The sequence below is a fragment of the Hippopotamus amphibius genome, chromosome 6 (genome assembly GCF_030028045.1).
Source record: "Hippopotamus amphibius kiboko isolate mHipAmp2 chromosome 6, mHipAmp2.hap2, whole genome shotgun sequence".
In the NCBI taxonomy this organism is placed as follows: Eukaryota; Metazoa; Chordata; class Mammalia; order Artiodactyla; family Hippopotamidae; genus Hippopotamus; species Hippopotamus amphibius.
This window is the reverse complement of record NC_080191.1, coordinates 21,230,325-21,242,406: the sequence shown is the minus strand read 5'-3', so window position 1 is coordinate 21,242,406 and position 12,082 is coordinate 21,230,325.

Sequence of the window (12,082 nt, the reverse complement as noted above, 5' to 3'; positions counted from 1 at the left end):
AGACCAATATCACTGATGAATTTAGATGCAAAAATCCTTAACAAAATACTAGCAAACAGAATCCAAAAACACATTAAAATGATCATACACCATGATCAGGTGTGATTTATCCCAGGGATGCAAGGATTCTTCAATATATGCAAGTCAATCAATGTGACACACCATATTAACAAACTGAAGGATAAAAATCATATGATCATCTCAATAGATGCAGAAAAAGCTTTCAACAAAATTCAACACCCATTTATGATAAAAACTCTCCAGAAAGTGGGCATAGAGGGAACCTACCTCAACATAATAAAGGCCATGAACAACAAACCTGCAGAAAACATCATTCTTAATGGTGAAAAACTGAAATCATTTCCTCTAAGATCAGGAACAAGACAAGGATGGCCACTCTCGCCACTACTATTCAACATAGTTTTGGAAGTCCTAGCCACAGCAATCAAAGAAGAAAAAGAAATAAAAGGAATCTGAACTGGAAAAGAAGTAAAACCGTCACTGTTTGCATATGACATGATACTATACATAGAAAACCCTAAAGATGCCACCAGAAAATTACTGGAGCTAATCAGTGAATTTGGTAAAGTTGCAGGATACAAAATTAACACACAGAAATCTCTTGCATTCCTATACACTAACAACAGAATATCAGAAAGAGAAATTAAGGAAACAATCCCATTCACCACTGCAACAAAAAGAATAAAATATCTAGGAATAAACCTACCTAAAGAGGTAAAAGACGTGTACTCAGAAAACTATAAGACACTGATGAAAGAAATCAAATATGACACAGAGGAGAGATATACTATGTTCTTGGATTGGAAGAATCAATATTGTGAAAATGACTATACTACCCAAAGCAATCTACACATTCAATGCAATCCTTACCAAATTACCAATGGCATTTTTTATAGAACTAGAACAAAAAATCCTAAAATTTATATGGAGACACAAAAGACTCCAAATAGTCAAAGCAATCTGAGGAAAAAAAACAAAAACAAAAACACGGAGCTGGAGTAATCAGACTCCCTGACTTCAGACTATACTACAAAGCTACAATAATCAAGACAATATGGTACTGGCACAAAAAAAGAAATACAGATCAATGGAACAGGATAGAAAGCCCAGAGATAAACCCACACACCTATGGTCAACTAATCTATGACAAAGGAGGCAATGACATACAATGGAGAAAAGACAGTCTCTTCAATAAGTGGTGCTGGGAAAACTGGACAGCTACATAGAAAAGAATGAAATTAGAAAACTCCCTAACACCATACACAAAAATAAACTCAAAATGGATTAGAGACCTAAATGTAAGGCCAGTCACTATAAAATTCTTAGAGGAAAACATAGGAAGAACACTCTTTGACATAAATCACAGCAAGATGTTTTCGACCCACCTCCTAGAGTAATGGAAATTAAAACAAAAATAAACAAATGGGACCTAACGAAACAAAAACTTTTGCACAGCAAAAGAAACTATAAGCAAGATGAAAAGACAACCCTCAGAATGGGAGAAAATATTTGCAAATGAATCAACAAAGGATTAATCGCCAAAATATATAAACAGTTTATCCAGCTCAATATCAAAAAAACAAACAACCCAATCAAAAAATGGACAGAAGACTTAAATAGGCATTTCTCCAAAGAAGACATATGGATGGCCAAGAGGCACATGAAACGCTGCTCAATATCACTAATTATTAGAGAAATGCAAATCAAAACGACAATGAGGTATCACCTCACACCGGTTAGAATGGGCATCATCAGAAAATCTACAAACAGTAAATGCTGGAGAGGGTGTGGAGAAAAGGGAACGCTCTCGCACTGCTGGTGGAAATGTAAATTGATACAGCCACTATGGAGAACAGTATGGAGTTTCCTTGCAAAACTGAAAACAGAGTTACCATATGATTCAGCAATCCCACTGCTGGGCATATACCCAGAGAACACCATAATTCAAAAAGACACATGCACTCCAATGTTCATTGCAGCACTATTTACAATAGCCAGGATATGGAAGCAACCTAAATGTCCATCAACAGATGAATGGATAAAGAAGATGTGGTACATATACACAATGGAATATTACTCAGCTGTAAAAAGCAATGAAACAGGGACATTTTTAGAGACATGGATGGACCTAGAGACTGTCATACAGAGTGAAGTGAGTCAGAAAGAGAAAAACAAATACCGTATATTAACACATATATGCAGAATATAGAAAAATGGTACAAATCAACCAGTTTGCAAGGCAGAAATAGAGACACAGATGTAGAGAACAAACATATGGACATCAAGTGGGGAAAGTGGGGAGGGTTGGGGGGAGAATGAATTGGGAGATTGGGATACCAAATTGTACACTCTAAATATATGCAGTTTATTGTAAAAAATAAAAAATTTTTAAAAATAAATGGCACCTAATGAAACTTAAAAACTTTTGCACAGCAAAAGAAACTATAAACAAGATGAAAAGACAACCCTCAGAATGGGAGAAAATATTTGCAAACAAATCAACAAAGGATTAATCTCCAAAATATATAAACAGTTCATCCAGCTCAGTATCAAAAAAAACAAACAATACAATCAAAGAATGGATGGAAAACCTAAATAGGCAGTTCTCCAAAGAAGACATACAGATGGCCAAGAGGCACATGAAAAGCTGCTGAACATCACTAATCATATTAGAGAAAAGCAAATCAAAACTACAATGATGTATCACCTCACACCAGTTAGAATGGGCATCATCAGAAAATCTACAAACAATAAATGCTGGAGAGGGTGTGGAAAAAAGGGAACCCTCTTGCACTGTTGGTGGGAATGTAACTTGATATAGCCACTATAAAGAACAGTATGGAGGTTCCTTAAAAAACTAAAAATAGAGCTACCATATGATCTAGCAATCCCACTACTAGGCATATACCCAGAGAAAACCATAATTCAAAAAGACACACGAAACCCAATATTCACTGCAGCACTATTTGCAATAGCTAGGTCATGGAAGCAACCTAAATGTCTATCAACAGATGAGTGGGTAAAGAAAATGTGGTATATACATACAATGGAATATTACTCAGCCATAAAAAGGAATGAAATTGGGTCATTTGTAGAGATATGGATGGACCTAGAGACTGTCATACAGAGTGAAGTAAGTCAGAAAAACAAATATTGTATATTAATGCATATAAGTGGAGCCTAGAAAAATGGTACAGATCAACCAGTTTGCAAGGCAATAGGGACACAGATGTAGAGAACAAACATACAGACACCAAGGGGGGAAAAGAGGGGATTGGGGGTGGGTGGGATGAATTGGGAGATTGGGATTGACATACACACATTAATATGTATAAAATAGATGACTAATAAGAAAAAATATCAAATTGTACACTTTAAATATATGCAGTTGATCGTATGTCTTTTATATCTCAATAAAACTTTTAAAAAGAGAAAAAAAAAGGAATGAGGTAAACACGCATGCTACAACATGGATAAAACTTGAAATCATTATGCTAAGTAACAGAAACCAGTCACAAAAGACCAGATAGTGTATGATTCCATTTATATGAAATGTCTAGAACAGGCAAAGCTATAAAGACAGAAAGTAGATTTGTAGTTGCCCAGGGATGGGGGTAGGGATAGGTAGGGTGGGAGAGAGTTTGGGGAATGTGTATGGGGTTTCTTTTTGAGGTGAGGAAAATGTTCAAAATTGACTATAGTGATGCTTGCACAGTTTTTTGAATATACTAGCAAACTCCAAATTGTAAAATAAAAAAAAAAAAGATGGATGTGATACCTAGTCCCTAGAGTTGTTGTGAGAATTAAAAATAAATAAATAAATAAATTTAACAAGGTAAAAGTCTTGTACACTGAGAACTGTAAGACACTGATAAAAGAAACTGAAAACACAAATAAATAAGAAGATACTCCATGCTTATGGATTGAGAGAATTAATATTGTTAAAATGGCCACACTACTCAAAGAAATCTACAGATGCAATGCAGTCCTGGTCAAAATTCCAATGGTATTTTTCACAGAAATAGAACTAACAATTTTAAAATTTGTATGGAAGCACAAAAAAACCCAGGTAGCCAAAGTCATTTTGAGAAGGAAGAACAAAGCTGGAGGCATCACGCACCCTGGTTTCAAACTATATTACAGAGCTATAGTAATCAAAACCATATGGGTATGGCATGGTGGGGAAGATATATACATCGATGAAACCTATAGAGAGTCCAGAAATAAACCCACACATATATGGTCAATTAATTTACAACAAAGGAGTCAAGAAGATACAATGAGGAAAGGACAGTCTCTTCAATAAATGGTGCTGGGGCTTCCCAGATGGTGCAGAGGTTAAGATTCTGCCTGCCAATGCAGGGGAAAAGGGTTTGAGCCCTGGTCCGGGAAGATCCCACATGCCATGGAGCAACTAAGCCTGTGTGCCACAAGTACCAAGCCTGTGCTCTAGAGCCCACAAGCCACAACTACTGAGCTCCCATGCTACAACTACTGAAGCCCACGTGGCTAGAGTCCATGCTCTGTAACAAGAGAAGCCACCACAATGAGAAGCCCTCACACCACAACAAAGAGTAGTCCCCCTCACAGTAACTAGAGAAGGCCCATGCATAGCAATGAAGATCCAGCGCAACCATTAATTAATTAAAAAATATAAATAAAAAAATAAATACGTGGTGCTGGGAAAACTGGACAGCTATATGCAAAAGAATGAAACTGGACCACTATTTTATACCATACACAAAAGTTAACTCAAAATGGATTAAAGACTTGAATGTAAAACCTTAAGCCATAAAAATCCTAAGGCAAAACAGGTGGTAAGCATCCTGACATCTGTCTTGGCTATGATCTTCTGGATTTGACACCAAAAGTAAAGGCATCAAAAGCAAAAATAAACAGATGGGACTATATCAAATTAAAAAGTTTCTGCACAGCAAAGGAAACCATCAACAAAACAAAATGGCAACCTACCAAATGGGAGAAAATATTTGCAAATCATATATCTGATAAGGGGTTACTATCCAAAATATATAAAGAACTCATATAATAGCAAAAAAAAAAAAGGCAATCTGATCTGAAAATGGGCAGAGGATCTGAATAGACATTTTTCCAGAGAAGACACACAGATGGCCAACAGTTATTTGAAAAGGTGCTCAGCATCATTAATCATCAGGGAAACACAAATCAAAATCAAAGAGATATCACTTCACATCTTTTAGGATGGCTACTATCAAAAAGCTATGAAAAAGTATTAGCAAAGATGTAGAGAAAAGGGAACCTTGTGCACTGTTGATGGAATTTGGTGCAGCCACTACGGTAAACTATGGAGTGTCTTCAAATAGAATAGAACCATCATATGATCCAGCAATTTCACTTCTGGATATTTATTTAAAGACAATGTCTCTGTCATACAGAGTGAAGTGAGTCAGAAAGAGAAAAATACCGTATATTAACACATATATGCAGAATATAGAAAAATGGTACAAATCAACTGGTTTGCAAGGCAGAAATAGAGACACAGATGTAGAGAACAAACATATGGACACCAAGTGGGGAAAGCGGGGAGGGTTTGGGGGGAGTGAATTGGGAGATTGGGATACCAAATTGTACGCCCTAAATATATGCAGTTTATTGTATGCTAAAAAAAAAGTGAAAAAAAAAAAATAAAGACAATGAAACCATTTTCTTGAAAAGATACATGCAAGCTTACATTCACTGCAGCATTATTTACAACAGCCAAGACACAGAAACAACCTAAGTGTCTACTGACAGACAAATGGATAAAGAAAATGTAATATGTATATACGTGTGTGTGTGTGAGTGTGTATGTATGTGTGGTGGAATATTAATCATAAAAAAGAAGAAAATTCTGCCATTTGCATGAATGGACCTTAGAGTATTATGCTAAGTGAACTAAGAGAAAGACAAATACTGTATAATATTACTTATATGTGGAATCTAAAAAAATAAAGAAAAAAAGAAAAAAGTTAACTCTATAAAAGGTATATCACCATTAAATAATTCTCAATAAAAAATTACTCAAACTTAAAAAAAAAAAAAAGGAAATGTGATACATATATACGTGTGTGTGTGTGGTGGAATATTAACCATAAAAAAGAAGAAAATCCTGCCATTTGCAATTACATGAATGGACCTTAGAGTATTATGCTAAGTGAACTAAGTCAGAGAAAGACAAATATTGTATAATATCACTTATATGTGGAATCTTAAAAAAAAAAAAAAAAAAGCTGAACTTATAGATACATAGAACAGATTGGTGATTGCCAGAGGTGGGAGTAGGCCAAATGGGTGAAGGGGGTCAAAATGTAAAAACTTCAGATATAAAATAAATGTCTTGGGGATATAAAGTACAGCACGGTGACTATAGATAACCATAGTGTACTAAACATAACAAAGGAAACCATAAAAAAAAAAAGACAGCCCACAGAATGGGAAAAAATATTTACAGATGAAGCGACCAACAAGGGATTAATCTCCAAAATATAAAAACAGCTTATGCAGCTCTATGTCAAGAAAACCACCCAATCAAAAAATGGGCAGAAGATCTAAACAGACATTTCTCCAAAGAAGACATACAGATGGCCAAAAAGCACATGAAAAGATGCTCAACGTCACTAATTATCAGAGAAACGCAAATCAAAACTACAACGAGATATCACCTCACACTGGTCAGAAACTCCACCATCAAAAAGTCTATAAACAATAAATGCTGGTGAGGGTGTGGAAAAAGGGAACCTTCCTGCACTGTTGGTGAGAATGTAAATTGGTGGAGAAGAGGGAACCTCTCACGTTGGTGGGAAAGTAAATTGGTACAACCATTATGGAGAACAGTATGGAGGTTCCTTAAAAAACTAAAAATAAAACTCCCATATGATTCAGCAATCCCAATCCTGGGCATATATCCGGAGAAAACAAAATAATGCCATTTGGTGCAACATGGATAGACCTAGAGATTATCATATTAAGTGAAGTAAGTCAGACAAAAATAAATATCGCATGATATTGCTTATATGTAGAATCTACAAAAATGATACATACGAACTTATTTACAAAACAGAAAAAGTCACAGATGTAGAAAACAACCTTATGGTTACCCGGGGGGAAAGTGGAGGAGGGATAAATGGGGATATTGGGATTGACATATACACACTACTATATGTAAAATAAATAACTAATAACGGCCCACTGTATAGCACAGGGAACTCTACTCAATCCTCAGTAATGACCTATATGAGAAAAGAATCTAAAAAAGAGTGGATATATATATATGAATATAACTGATTCACTTTACTGTACAGCAAAAACACAACATTATAAAGCAACTATACTCCAATAAAAACTAAAAACAAAAAGTGTACTGATTACTTTAAAGTTGCTAAGAGAATAAGTCAAAAGTTCTCATCACAAGAAGAAGATTTTGTAACTGTGTGGTGATGGATGTTAACTAAACCTATTGTGGTGATCATTTCACTATATATATATATCTCAAATCATTATGCTGTACACTGAAAATTAATACATTATATGTCAATGATATCTCAATGTCAATCAACCTATCAGAGGGTATTTATTTATATTCATTTACAGATATACATATAAACACATTTTTGTTTGCACAGATAAAATCTTTAGAAGATGCACAAATATAGTGAGAATGGTTGTTTTAACTGGTCAAGAGCAAATAACATTTTTAAATTTACCTTTGTACTGTTTGATTTTATTACTGTGTGCACATATTATCCATTAAAAACAACTGTGTGCTCTTGCTGTTTCTCAATTCTTTTGTTGCTAGTGGGCTCCAGTTATTTCAGCTGCTTGGTCAGGTCCAAGATCCTTTGCCTGGTGCCTGAGCAGAGAGCTCACCAGGCCAGGTGTGGCTCCCAGCTGCATGTATTCTTACTGCTTTGCCAGGACAGCTAAGTGCCCTGTGACCCATAACCTCATTAATTTTGTTAGGGTATCCCACCTGGCCTTCCCAGCCACAACAGTTATCCAAAAAAACTCTTATTTCCCTTTTGTAGATGGTCGCTTTTGCTAAACTAGTGAACATTATTTTCTGATTAAAAATTCCCCATTTGTGGCTGCTTTATTTATTTTTTCTTTGGCTGAGTAGTTTGGGAATGGTAATAGTAAAAATAGTAATAGTAGCTAACATTCATTGTGTGCTTAACTGTGTTAGTTTGCTAGGGCTGCCATAACATATCATAAACTGGGTGATTTAAACAACAGAAATCTTTCCCCCAATTCTGGAGGCTAGAAGTCAGAGATCAAGGCATTGGGAGGGCTGGTTTCCTCTGAGGCCTCTCCTTGGCTTGTAGGTGACTATCTTCTGTGTCTTCCACCTGATCTTCCCTCTGTCTCTGTCCAAATTTCTTCTTATAAAGACACCACTCATATTGGATTAGGATCCACCCTAATGACTTCATTTCAGCTCTTTCAAGGCCCTATGTCTGGTCACAGTCTGGGATACTGAGGGGCTAGGACCTCAACATATGAATTGGGGGGGGGGGGTTGCAGGGGACACAATTCAACCCCTAACAGTATACATGAGGCAATATGCTAAGCCGCAAACACCATCTCATTTAAGACTCACTGCCCACCCCAAGAAAGAAACCCATGGCACAAAGAGATTAAGTAACGTGGCCCAAGTAGTAGGCAGCAGAGTCAGAATTTGAATCCAGCCTCCAGATCATACACTCTTAAACCACCATACCGCACAAGAGTTTTGCTTTCGGGTTTTTTTTTTTTTTCATGAATTCTTCTGGATCCATTAACGTTTCCCAAAGGAGAGAGAATAAAATGGCTGCTGCAGTGAGCAAATAGAAAAATTCCACTCTCCCATTATCATTTCCAGTGGGAGGTACCAGAGCGGTCCTGCCAGTCCTCAAGTCTGTCCTTGTGAACCACAGTCTTTTACTCCATCCTTCCAGCTCAGGAAGGCTTAGGAGCAGGTGGTGTGGTCACTCAGCCCACTCTCATGCCTAACCAAGCTGATGGAAGGTGAAGTGGGCGTGTAATGATACACCAAGCCCCTGCTCTTCGTGGAAAGTGTTGGGGACCCTTGGACATCGAAGTCAGTTATGCTTGAAATCCTATCAAATCTGGTCCAATGCCAAGACTGCTAGAGGTTTTTATTTATGAGGAACCAGAAAAGGCCAAGCTTTGCCCATAGTCCCTGGCATGAGGCAAAGTACAAGAGGATTCCTGCACAGAGTGAAGTGCACAGCTGTAAACTAGGTCACTGAAAGCAGAAATGGTAGTAGTCAAACGACACCAGGAATGTCGCTTATAACTGCTCCCATAAGACAAGGGAGAATGTGGTCATTTAGCTTCTCTCAGCTTAAACATCCCACTTTAAAAATTATCATTTCCCAAGACTCAATACAGTATGAAGTGGTGGGGAAGTTGCTGCATACCTGAACCAATATCCAAGCTAGAAGTATTTGACCAAATCATCACCACAGTTGTTTTAAACAAGTTAAAAAATAGGCAGTCTTTCAGCTGCTGCCCCTGTACAGGAGGGAAGCAAGGAGAGGCATCCCAGTTTCTGCCTGATGTGCAATTTTGAAAATCTCCTTCTGAAACACAGATATATCTGTAATCCTCTTAATTAAGGAAGTAGCATTCAAGTAAAATATTAGCTAAAATATGCAGCTAGTAATAGCTTCTTTGGTAGACTTGTAAGTTCAGCAATTAGGTCATAAACTTCTTAAGAGGAGCAGAAGGGCCAAAAATGTTAGATGTCTTCAAAGATATTAAATGTCATTTCTAAAATAAGTGAAAATAAGATACTATTCACTTATACCTCAATAAAGCTGTCAAAAAGAAAGCCTTGAGATGTTTCCACGTGCATACGCACAGAGCAGAACCTGGTAGGGTTGAGCTCTGAGAGTTTCTACCACAACTGTTAAATGATAAACTGAGGTGTGGACAGCTTACCATTGTGTTCAGATATGAGGATGGGCTTGCATTTGTTTGTATAGAGTATCTCCATGTGGATGTACAAGAAAGACACTGGCAACACACATGTCTCTGGAAAGGGAACTTGATAGCACACAGACTGGAGTGAGGAGAGATACTCACTTTTTACTGTACTTTTTGCATCTTCTGAATCTGTATCATGTGCATATTCAAAGAGTAATGAAATTAAATTAATAAAATCATTCAGTGACTTAAAAAAATACTATTCACATTTTAGGAACCAATACACTATCACATACATTTTGGAGCACTCACAATCTAAAATCTAGAAATATTCTTGACTAATTTCTGGAGAGATGCCAAATTCACTTTTAAACATCCATGAAATGAGACACAAATCTTACTTTAAACCAGTATTGGTATTTATTTATATCAACATTTTACTCAAACAAGCTTTTACATTGTACAAAGCCATGTAAACAGTGAGCAGGCTTAAATCCAAATGTAATAAATCTACAAGATCATCACCCCTACTCCATTAAGCCCCCCAAATCAAAACTGACTAGCAAAAACCTATCTATAAGGGCAACCACTAAAAGGTACGGTTTGGTTTCGTTCTGGGCAGAATTTCAACCAGTATTAATTATTCCCTTTATCCAACCAAGCAGCAGTAGAGGTAACAGGAAATAGGAGAGCTCTTCTCCACTTTTCCTTCAGAGAAAGCACACAGAATTTCAAGCATCCATGAAAGGAGCATGACATAACCAAGCTGTGAATTAGCCTCTAAATATCACGGCAGGGGGAGTTCCCCGATTGCCTAGTGGTTAGGATTTGGCACTTTCACTGCGGAGGCCCCGGTTCAATCCCTGGTCGGAACCACCCCCACATGCTCTGCAGCGCGGCCAAAATACAAAAAAATAAAAAGTAAAACAATAAAAACCATTGTAACTAGCACAAGTTCCAGTTCGCTGCACTGATAAAAGCAGTGGTTCTCAACCTCAACTACACATTACATTACCAGGGGTACTTCCAAAAACGTCAATATTAAGGCTCCACTTCAGACCAATTAAATTCTTATTTAAGTGAAAATGCTGACATCAGTAGTTTTTGAACACTCCTAGGTGCTTCTAACAGCGGTTAGGGTTAAAAACCACTGGAGCAAAGACTTATCACTTGACAGGGGATAAGAATACGTGCAGCAATCACGTTTTTCTCTCAGGCTGTTTTTCCGCCTGGAGCTGATGGGCTCTGAAGGGTGTAGGAGCAAAATGTCACTTTGCCCTTTGTGATAATATGACTAAGCTCTTATATCACAGTCAGGAGCCACTCCCCCGCCCCTCACCGAGACAAACCAAACGCAACAGGGTCATCTAACGGGTTCTGATCTCAAAAACAATAAAACCGCCAACATTTCCCATAAGCCTGGACTTCCTAACAAAGCAATTCTATCCCTGGTTTTTGCTGCACTGATATCTGAAGACTTGTCATGACTTTTGTGAACACGATAATCATGTGGGAGAGTGACTGCTTTTCCATTATGAACAGACCAACGAAAACTCGGAAACCTTGGTAGGTATATTGCTTTTTTCCTTTAAATACTTGTGTTTCTATTTAGCAAGCCAGCCCTTCTCTAGCTCTCTTGCAGGTAAACTTTTCCTTGCCTAAATGCTTCTGTCTCTGAGTTTGTCTTCAACAAGGGTAAAGGCCCAAAAAGTATGTGGGCCCAGAACTGGGTAATCCCCTCCTAAGGGCAGAAAGTTCTCTGCAAGTGATTAAGTGAAAGGGCAGAGGAATGAGAACCTGCTCAGTTAACCCACAGGTGTTTGGAGATGGGACCCAAGATCCAACTCAATCATAAATGCATCCTTTGCCTGCTCTGAACAAATCCCAGAGCTGGCGTCAAAACTCCTCTGCTGCAGCCTTCTTCAGCACGTTTTCACTATATTAACCTCAACTGTACTGTGCTAAATAATTTTTATAAAACTCTAAATCAAGAATCACTCCAAAGATTACATGTAAAAATACTGGAAACGAACAGACACAAACATACACCAAGGAAACAAGAGCTTAGCTACCTTACTGACTTTTCTGGAAGTGGGTAAAACCTATTACAATAGGC